The sequence below is a fragment of the Vigna umbellata genome, chromosome 8 (assembly GCF_029865625.1).
Source record: "Vigna umbellata cultivar VRB3 chromosome 8, Vumbellata_1.0, whole genome shotgun sequence".
Lineage (NCBI taxonomy): Eukaryota > Viridiplantae > Streptophyta > Magnoliopsida > Fabales > Fabaceae > Vigna > Vigna umbellata.
The window spans coordinates 15,873,170-15,885,265 of NC_142172.1; the positions used below are offsets into that span (position 1 = coordinate 15,873,170).

Here is a 12,096-nt window from a genome sequence, read left to right on the forward strand (position 1 = left end):
ACCAAAACATTCACAAAATATAGATACCTCTTAAACACATTTGTTTTAATCATTGAAATATATTTTGGTCTAAATCTAAATTTACAAATCAAGCAATATGTGACACACTTGACAACAACATGAGTGAAGCTTTCAATGGTGTCATTGAAGTAAACCCATTATAATCATGCTAGAAGAGATTAGGCTTTATATGATGAAAAGGTGGGCAACCAACAAAATGAAGGCATCAAGTTTATAATAATCCATCTACTCGAAGATTCAAAAAACACTTCATAGAGAATCAAATTTAACAAAATATTAGATCTTGAGGTAAAAATATAACTTTGTTCTATTTTTTAAAACATCTTGCTTTGACTTTGTTGTCTTTGGACTTATGTATATACTTTTTGGACAAGTAGTCAAGAGAAAAATTGTTTAAAGTTAAACACGAATCCATGACTGGGGACAAGTCTATAGTCAACATAGACACTCAAGATTGTGTGTAGGAAGTGACTTATCACCAACATCTCTTGCTACTATGCAATTGCAGCAGTGAAGTTCTTAAATTTGGATCTAAAAGACTATATACCTTATTGGTTTAGACGCTCAATGTATAGAGAAACATATGGATCCATTATCTATCTAGTAAATGATCAACTTTTATGAAAAAGAACAAAGAGAAAAAAATGAGAGTTAAAAGAAAGATGACACCCAATTAAGTAAAAGGTACATTTAGAAAAATGTTGCATTCTAATAAATATGTATATGTAAGGTACATATGATGGGAAAGGTTTGAGATTAAGAAATAGTTTATACTCTTTAAATTCATCATAGTTGAATTTCATCATATTCGAACAAATGTTTAAAATCCTATAAATATTTATTATTTTGAATTCGAATAATTTAATTTTTCATTTTTTTGTTTTAATTTTATGGACATATATAGCGAAAAAAAATATAATATTACTCTTATTATTTAGATTTCAGAAGTTACGAATTTGATTTTACGTAATGTTAATATTTAGATTAACGTAATGTGATATTCAAATTCATTTCACACTAAATTAAACTATAAAAAATGAATTTTTATTAAAAAATTGCTTTAAATGATCTTTATATTTTAAAATTTTAGTTACTAGAAAAATATTTTAGTGCACTACTCAAACTATTATAAGAGTTGAAATGAAAATATTTACATCATTATTCACTATTTATTCTTGAAGCTATTGAATTTTTAGGCAATAATTCAATTATGATTTTTTATTAATAAAATTAAATATTTATTGAGAAATTTTACTTTTAATTTTTTTTCAATATTAAAAATGCAACTTCAACATTAAAGCGTACCACAAGAAAAATAATACAACATAGTATATATTTTTATTTTGGAAAAATTTTATTAATAGTTCTTTTACTTCAATAAATTTCCATATTTACATTACTTTATTTAATTAAATTTCTTAATAAAAGGTAAGTGGATATATGATATTTATAAATGAATTCATGTTGAATTTAATTGAAAGAAATATAATAATAAATTCTTTATTTAGTCCTCGTGATTCAATTTAAAAAAAAAAACAATTTAAAGACATATTCTTAAGAAGTACTTGTTCAAATATTATAGACTATCTCTAAATGAAAATTTGATGAATATTCTTAAGTACTTGTTCAAGTATTCTACACTATCTCTAAATGAAAATTTGATGATAACAAAATATAAATAAATATTTGAACTTATTTATAAATAGACCACGAACTTTCTAATATGTTTTGTATAACAAAGCTACCATATAACAACAAAAGATTTTAATATCATTTAAAGAGGAATTAATTGATGTTAAAGGTAATATTAAAGACAAATCAAAATACTTAAATTTTATTGAGAAACATATTTCTATAGTTTTTTATTTTACAACTCAAAGATTCCATGTAAATGACCAAACTGCAATAGGTATAGAAACTCATTTGTCCCTATCTATAATTTTGTATTTCACTTACATAATGGAGTTACTGGATTCAAGGGTAAAGTCGCCGAACCTGATTGGAACCCAGAACGTCAGTCATTGAAGGTTATTACAGTAATAATGAAAAATTAATAATGAAAAAGTAAACGAGGGACAGAAAAGAAAGTGAAAATAATATGTGGTTGTTGTGGAACCCTTAGAACTATCTCTAAAGGTTGATTTGATGTTAGATGGCTTTCATAAAATAAAAGAAGTTTGTGTTTTGTTTTATATTTCTGTTTGTCACAATAGGCTTCAACCACAATTTTCTTCTTGTAGGAAATCCTTGTGCATACTATTAATTACTCCAAATTAATTATATATATACATCTTCAACAAAAACAATTTTTTATTCAATAAAATGAATGCTTTTCATACTTTTTAGTGTTTTTTTACCTCATGTAATGTAACTTTCATGGCAAAATGTGAGATACATGCTGTATTTGTCTCCTCTTTTTGCACGTGTAACTATCTGTATACAAATATATAGTATAAGAACATTACTTTATATTATTAAACATGTTAAATATGTTTATGAAAATCGAAACCAAGTTTACATTGGAATTTTTTTTAAAAACTGATAAAGATAATAAATTACGAACAAAGATTTCTTGAGGAGTGTAAATCATTATTTTTTAAGGATTTATATGTCGTGTTATGCGCTTACTAGATTATGAATGTGTTCGATATTCATGAGTGCTCTAAAGAACATGTCAATATCTCATCCCCACTTAGCACTCATATACGTGATTTAACCAAATGTATGCTACAAATCATATACCACCCATAAGGGATATGAAGATCATTAAAAACTTTGTTTAAACTAAAATTCTTTCACCACATAGAATTTTAATTATTAAGTTTAACCTCTCAATAATGCAGCCTCTAACACTTTCACACACACCATAGGAATAGACATAATTGATTAAATCAATTTAGTGTTATTAGAACTAACAAGTGATTTGTTTTTACTCATATGAACCTTATTCATGGGATCTTCAATCACATAGGTTGGGTTACCATCATTTGTTTGTTTGCAAGTGGCCTAATACTTGTGCATTCTATAGAGGCATTTGAAGTAGAAGGTTGTTGATTCTCATACCATTTGAGAAAGTTACTGATAATAACAAATTTGTCGATGATATCATATGAAGGAGGATTCATAGGAGGTGATTGTGAGGGAGGACGTCATGTAATGCATAACACATGTCAATCTTATGGTCTAACTTGCCACAATGATCACACTTGTGACATCCTTTTCTAAGCTTGCGAGACTGATTGTGGTCATCATGTTGAGATGCTAATGCAAAGGAATTATCAACAGAAGTAAGTGTATCATTGATGGTGTACTTGGTACACCTAAAAGAGTGAAACAAGTAGAAGCCAAATTGGGTACAACAAGTGAACCAAAATTTGATCATAGATATAGAAATATTTATCAGAAAGTTTGTGTAATACAAATACCATGAAGAACTTTGACCGTTGCTCTATTTTTTGAGCAAAAGTATTGGCAAGAAACAATAACTCATTAAATTCACGTGAAGGAGCATGAATCTTACCCATATAATTAGTCATAGAGTCTTGAAGTTTAATGTTTAATGTCGAAGTCACATAATCAATGTCATCTAACTTATCGACAAACAAGTTCACATTGACATAGTTAGTATATATGGTCAGATGAGACGCACTAGTGACAAAAGAGATATCAGAAAAGATAACAACGGAAGAAGTCATATATGAACATGAGAGATAGAGAAACCCTAAAAATCCAAGTTTTTCCAATCAAGATAATAAGGTCAGATCCAAAGAAAAGAGGTTGTGACGAGTTCAACGACGATGATCGGAGCTAGAGAAGACTATGCACACACAACCACGGGCGGTTGTAAAAGAAGGCGGCTGCAAACTTCGACCGACGCGTGGGAGCAATATGGACTCTGATGGCGATGATCTCGGCTGGTTGAAATTGAATCTCTGACAACGGCGATGATGGCAGATGGAGGTTTCGACTCTGATGGCGGTGACGATTGTAGTGGACAGGGGCAATGAAATCTTTTTTGAAAGAACCTTAGGCTCTAAATATCATATTTAATGTAGTGAAAAATTATGTATGAGATTAATCTCTCGTGCAAAAATTATACATAGGATGCTTTATTTATAATGTAGGAAATATAGCTCAAAATATAAATCGAAGAATTATAACAAAATAATAAAAGATAAGTAATTCAAGATAAAAGATAAATATAAGATATCTAATCATATAATATATCTAATACAATTATTATGCATGAAAACTGATCAATTATTTATTCCAGAACGTTGGAATTATTTATTTGACTATTGAATAAATGTATATTCATATTTGGAAATGGCAAGAACATTTAATATCCACTGTTACTCTTGTTCTAGAAACTTCAACTATTCACTATAAACTGGGGTCTTGAGTGAGACGAAGATACACAATGGTAGTTGAGTAATCTCCAACTAGTAAGTTTAAGGAGTAGTAGTGAATTGAATATCATTTGAGAGAGAAAAAGAGTTTCCATAATATTTTGGTGGGTTTTTCCTATATTGAAATTATAGTGATCAGTTATTTTTTCTTTTAGCTTTTTTTCCCTTTTAATCTATTCTAAGTTACACATACAAAGAGAAAATTTTCTGCTTTCGCATAGTTTTCTCAATTTCCCAACAATAGGTATAAAAACTCCTCTGTCCTTATCAATAATTTTGTGTTCATTTTCATGCTATTATCTTTCAATTTTTTTTGCTCTAAGCTTTCTTTATAATTTTTTTAAGTGAAGAGTTTTGAGTTTTTTATTCCTCACTTGTTAAAACTTTTTACTTCATATTTTTATATATATAACTAATCTTCTCTCACATACTTAAATTCTAAGTTTGGTAGAAAAATTAAGGGATGGCCAATAGACTCATTAGTAATTAAGTTTGACTAGTGAAATTCTTCAGTTAAATTGTTCTTTAATAAAGAATTAGAAGTACTACAAAAACTGTATTAATAGTGAAATATAAACTGGCATGTTTATTTTGTACTTGTTGGACAAACTAAATGTTATAAAAAAAAAACTCTTGTCATTCTATTTCTTTACAACCTATTTCTTCATGGAGACAACATTAATTCATTAGACTAAAAAAATAGTTTAACTCAATTTGCTTCAACTATTTTTTTAATTTAATTTGGATAATTTTTTTCTTCTTTTTTTATACAATTTAATCCCGTACAACTCTTTTAACCACAGTATAATTTAATTTGATTTGAATAAAGGGTTTTTCTAATTTTTTTTATACAATTTAATCCATTGCAACTCTTTGAAGCATCCGTATGTACTAACACAGGCATTTTGAGATTTAAAGAATGTCAAAAATCACATCAAAATCGATAAACAAAACAAATTATTAGAGAATTAGATCAAACTCATGAACAAAAAAATCAGACAAACAAAAACAGGATGGCACGAAAACCATTCTTAGCCGGTTAAAAAAAATTGTAATCTATAAAACTATCAAAGCCGTACTCCGGCCACCATTGTCATCTTCCAAAGAATATATATGTGAATAATATAATATGGGCATTTTACTAGTTTAGTAATATAAATGTTAGATATTTTTTTGAGATAGACGGGGAAAATTATTTTTAAGATATTAGTTGTTCATATAAAATACCTTACACTTACTTCTAACATAAGATTTCATATTTATGGATTTTCTTATATATATATATATATATATATATATATATATATATATATATATATATATATATATATATATATATATATATCTCAACTTTCTGATTTTTATGAGACTTTAAATTCTACTTAGATTTCTTAAACAATAAAATAAGGAGACAAGTGACAATACATATTTTTATACCTTTCATTTGATACTCATACGAGGGTAATATATAGAGTTTTAATGATACAAGCTAGAGAAACTTTCTTGAAAAAGACAGAAGAGTTTCTCCTTATTCTAGTACAGCATGGAAGATTAAAGACACAGAACATTACATTATACCATAATCCGCATTGCTTTAGCTATCTTTGGATGCTCATGGTCTTACCCTCTTTTGAAGGAATATGTATTTCTAGATAAAGTTCTCAATCTCAGCTTCTTCCTTGCATTCTGAATATAATCCGAAAAAGGGTCTTCTCTGTTTTCCTTGCTGGTGGTAGCATGAGCCACATGATCTGCATGTGCAGGGTCCCTCGGATCCTCATTGCAGCCAATGTTTGAGTTGCTCCTGATTTTATACTTGGTACGTTGAATGTAATCGGAGAAAGTGTGATCATCGCATAGTGGTTTCTCATCACCTTGTTCTTCTGTTGGGTACGCCCTAACGCTCACCACTTCTGGATTTTTTGAGTGTTTCATTTGCATGGAAACAACATACTGTGGCTGTGGTTCTTCGAATGAAGCAATCTTTGCTCTCTGGCCATTGAGTGCCTTAGAAGCTGCTGAGTTTTTATTCCCCATGGTTGATGAGTTCACAAACACTATAAGGGTTTTTGCAAAGAGCTTTAAAAGATGAGAAGATTGTGGGTTAAGCACACTTTGGAAAGAGATTAAAAGGGTTTCTTTTATAGTGTGTAGATTCGGGTGAAAGGAAAAGAAGGGTTTGCAGAAGGTGTATATCTTTCAAATAAGATAAGATTCTTGGCCACACCATGTGAGACTTTCTTTTTTCTTCTAAGTTTATCCTTTGATTGCTGGGAATGTGAGGACAGTTTCCCTAATCAAGAGTGACCCTTTAAATGCGATTTTAGGAAGAAAGCCTTTAACCTTTTCTTTTTATATAAACAAAATATGTAGTTAAATTAAATTTTATTGTTAAAATATATACAACAAAATATAAAATGTTCTAGTGAATTTATATATACATGAAGTATATATATAAACCTAATAAGGTAAGATTGATTTATATATTATGGATTCAAAAGAGCTATTTAGTAAAAGATTTGAGGAGTGTTTGGCCGGTAGCATAAAGTAAAGAGTGTGTGGTTGTGAAGTTATCTGTGACCTCTCCTCAACACAAAGGAACATGTCAAAGATTCAAAAGCTTTCAATATTATTCTGTCATGTTTTCACATTGTGGGTACTCTCACTCCATTGGATATGTTATGATCATTTTCCACCGTCTAAATAAGTGTTTTCTTCTTCTTTGGTCAAAAGTTTAGCTCTTTTAAGGAACCTTCTTGGATTTTTCACATCGATATTATTTTGATGTCTCTATATCATTGGTGAAGTTTAAATTTAATCTCTCAAAAGATTTGCATTCATTTCCTTGCTTTAATTAGTTTTATATGAAATCCTTTAAAGGTTTTCTTGTTAAAATTAACTTAAAATAAAAAATTATTTCAAAATATCTAATCAATTAAGTCGAACGTTTTGTCAAAACGTAAAAGATTGAAGTGTGTTATGAGTTAGTTGTAATTTAAATTATTCAACTATTTGTAAATAATCTCCTGTCTCAATTCTTAAAGAGGGTGGTGTGAATGGTAAGGCAGCTGAGGCAATTGCTTTAGGATCTAATTGCTTAATATTAAAGCCATATTAAGTATTATTAAGGTTACATATCCTTAATTTTAAGGTTGTTGTTTCAATAATATAGTCTTTTATTATAAGTACGAAATTTCATATAAAGTATTTGTAGCTATATGATTTTCAAAATAATTAAATAATGCATAATCCAAATATATTTACACATTCCATATTTATTGCATTAAATATTGTATTAGAAATGTTAATATTAATTGTCGATTTTACATTACATGAATAGCCTTTTTGATATTATTATGTTAATTATATCATTATTTTTAAGCTTGATTAATTTTTAATCTTATTATTTATGTTTTATTTAATTTGATCTCACCATTGATAGAAGGTTAACATATCCATATTTTCAATATTAGCAAATGGTATTCTCAACTTTGAATCCGGAAGTGTTGCTGTGGTTACGTGTACTTAACAGTGAACTCTGACTTGAAATAGCATTTTCAATAATTCATTGTACATAAATAAGCATTTAAAATAAGTTGAGCTATATTTTTTAATAAATTTAATTATTTTTAATAAATTTTTGTTTCACAAATAGTTATTACAATTAAATAATACCTGATATTTGTGGAGTTCTTATAGCAAATTTCTTGAATTATTGTTCTGATAACTATTTGAATTAAAATAATAATAGAATGATACATTTTTACATTAATTTTTCCTATAATATTAAAATAAAATGATTATAAAATTAATAATTTTTTGTATTTTTTTTAAATAATAAAAATATATAATGTCAAATAAATATAAAAAAAAATGTATGTATTAAAGTATCAATTTTCTTCCGGGAATACTTTTAGTTTAGTTATGATAGCACCAAAATATGTGAGAAAAAAATGCACTGTGAGATTCATGTGAGAGAGTACACAAATCATAGGAGCATGGATGTGAGAAGAAAGATACGTCCGTGAATGTATGAAACATTGGATACAGGGTTGTTAGAAAGAAATTTTAAAGAGTTAAGAAAAAACTAAATGGATTAAAAAGACCTTTTTTTTTTATCTTGTTCTTATATTAAAAAATAAAATTATAAATTGTATTTTTTTTTTTATTTCCGGTACTCCACATGCATGTTTTTTTAACTTTTCAATTGATTTAAAAGGAAACTGAAATAATTTTTAACGTTTTAAATTTGTCATCAAATTAAATAATTAACATTTTTTTAACCTTTAAAATAAGTTCTATTTTTTTAAACTCCCATCTCTCTTTTATTACTTTTTTTAGTAAATTTTGTAATATTTTTTTCATTACCCTAACGATGTTAACATTAATAAATTAAGTAAATTTTATTTATTTTATTTTAAAAATGCATTTAATTAGTTTAATTGTTATTTTAATATAAATAGTCATGTTTTCAAACTTATTTGTGCTAGAACACTTGTTAAAATTTTAATTGATGGGATCTTGATTACATGCTATTAATATTATTAAGTTTTTAAGAAAATTAGAGTACTGTTATAGTTCAATTAGTCAAAGCTTTGGTTTGTCGTAGATGGTTTGGTGTAGGGTTCAAGTCTCATTTATAGTACTTTTTAATTTATTTATTATTTTTAACATGCTATTGGAATTGTCTTAAGGGGATGTTTGAGTGAACTAAAGTTGGCTTGGATTCTTAGATGTTACATGAAAAACAATTTGATGTGCAATGATGCTATTAAAAAGAAAGAACAATGAATGTAATTGGGTGCAGTTGGCATAATGCATCATAAATTCCTTGGAAATAGGTATTAAAATAATTGCTTTTATTATTTAAAATTTTGGATTATTAATTGGAGATAATAATTTGTAATTTTGAACTAAATATGATGTTCTAGGGGAATAGTTATTTATTCATTTTTTATAAAGCTCATTCAAACAAACCTCAAAAACATCTCCAAATAAAAAATTGTGTTATTTATAGCATAAAAATCATGAGTATATTAGAATATGCTTAATTTCAGTGGCAAGTTATGTAACATCCCTATTATATAATAACAATTATTACATAATAAAGACGTCAACATTCCAATAAAGAGAACAGTCGGATCATGACGTGTAATTAAATGTGAAATTACAGTCATCAAGAAATAAAAGGAACTGAAATTTAAACTTCAACAGTTTATAGATTCGAACACTACATGTGTTCAGATGGGAAACTCCTAAGAAGACTACTCTGCAACCTTAGTATCCTCCAGCTCTTACTCCAAAGGGATTTCCTCAACAACGTCTGCTCCCATCCAAGTGGATGATCATCGCCAGAGAAACATACCCAAACAGCACACAACACAAACAAGTAGGGGTGAGCTAGATATATAAAAAAAAACATGTTATATCAATATCACAGTTAACTCATGGTGTCATACATAGATTTATATAAAAGAACAATTATAGCATGCTCATTGAACCACGACTCACACATCTTTACACTCGCATAGTTCTGCTGGCACTTTCCAACACTATGCAAGGTAAATCCACACATATGACTCATCCGGATTTGTATAACTGTCGAACCAACAGTCGTCTTTGCACTCGCATAGTCTGTTGGTCTTTCTCCAACACTAGCAAGGTAAATCCCCAACCTGCCTATCTCTGCCATCAAAGGCTATAGACGAGGACCTCCCTCTACTCTCACCACTGACACTGTTCTTCTCTATGTGAGCATGAACAATGCTTTGAGTGTAGGGATAGACAGACCGATCCTAGGTTCACTACAGTTATACTCAACAACCACAACATTACATAGTCATCTCTCCCTGAGATGTCCAATTCATACTCACATACATCATTATAGTTCACAACCATGTTCAGATGCATAATTCAAATGCAATAAAATTCAATCATTTTAGAAATCATACAAACTGAATATATCAAAATAAATTAACAGTACATAATCTGTTCAATAGGATTTAAGTTAAAAACTTGTCGAGTAGACTTCCAGGAAAGAGAGGTGCGTCACAATGGACAACTTAAGTACCAAATCTTTCCTTAGCCAAAGCGTTCCTCAACTAGTTTTTAACAAATTTCTTATTTACAGATTTAAAACAACAGCATATAATATTAACACCGAAATTTAATATAGATATCAAAAAAATAGAAATTAAGCAATATTAAGATCCCTGAGAAGATACGAAATTAATATCTCTAAATCTGTAACTCCGATTTCAAATCTGAATGGTCACAATAATTCACTATTTGTTATAAACTACATATTAAAATTTCAGGTTGATCCAACGGTTAACTAGATAGATATTGAGGTTTTACCGAGGTAACTCAAGTGCAGAATTTTAAGTGGTTTTCAATTATACTCAAAATGCGAAACTAATTTCCCTAAGCACAGACATTTAATTACAAATCTGAACGGTCAAAATGACTTAATATGTCTTATGAATTACATACTAAATTTTGGGCTCAATCTAACGGTAAATAAAATATATATGAAATTTTTACCATAATAACTTAAGAACAGAAATATAGTGTTCATCAGATTTTTCAAAACTTAAAAATTATTTTCTCCAAACATAGACTTTTAATTTATAATCCGATCGGTCAAAGTGTATTAATATATCTTAGGAATCATATATAAAATTTTCAAGTTGATCTAACGGTCAAATAAATCGTAATATATATTTTACCGAGATGACTCAGTAACAGATCTACAGGGGTAATTAATTTACTCAAACATGCAGGATTTATTTCTCTAAGTACAGACTTCTAATTACAAATCCCAACGGTCAAAGTGAAGAAATAGGTTTTAGGATTCATATATTAAAATTTTAGCTAAATCCAACGGTCAAAATAATTAAAAGAAAAGTTTTACCATACTAACTCGAAAATAAGAAAATTATAATCATGAAAACTAAATTTATGTAAGTGAATAGATAACTACCATTACCAAAATTTTAACATACTCATAACTCATATTCATTATCATAACATGGATAAAAAATCATATACAAGAAAAAAGATTAGCTCCCCTTACCTCTATTCCAGACTTAATCTCCTGCTCCGAATTTGTTTCCCTGAAACCCTTCAGAACCTCTACTCTTCTTACAACTAAAAATTTCTCCCTAACTCTTTCTTCTCTATTTCTCAAGCTCTCACTTGATTCCTCTTTTCTTGGTGCAAAATAACATTCCCTCCTATGGCTATTTATAGGTAAAAAAATTTACTATTCATTAATATTTTAATATTATTTATTATTTTAATATTATTTAAAAATAATATTTCAATCATTTTCTCACCAAATCTGATCCTAATTTCTACCTACTACTTTCTTCCATGCTAAGGAATCTTAATGCTGAAAATTTATTTTTACTATTTACTTTTTTACTATTTACTATTTACTTTTTACTATTTACTATTTACTTTTTACTATTCAATTTAAAAAAAAATTTACTAAATAAGTTACCAAAAATTTGAACCTCTCCTTCTAAAATTACTATAATTTTATATCCAAAATTTACATTTTTCTATCCATTAAAATTATTATTACTAATAAAATACTAAAATTTACTACTATAAATATTTTCTTTTTTTTTTTTTTCATGGGTCTTACAAGTTACTATTCATT

At 27.9% G+C, this 12,096-nt stretch overlaps 1 long non-coding RNA gene across 1 annotated transcript; it reads right to left on the reverse strand.

Moving 5' to 3' along the window:
* Nucleotides 1–9,575: 9,575 nt before the first annotated feature.
* On the reverse strand, nt 9,576–11,638 carry LOC148194115 (uncharacterized). The gene is made up of 2 exons (XR_015781774.1): nt 11,506–11,638; nt 9,576–9,753 (listed from the first exon to the last, which is right to left on the reverse strand). It is a non-coding gene; the product is annotated as an uncharacterized LOC148194115 (long non-coding RNA).
* Between the last annotated feature and the right edge of the window lie 458 nt (nt 11,639–12,096).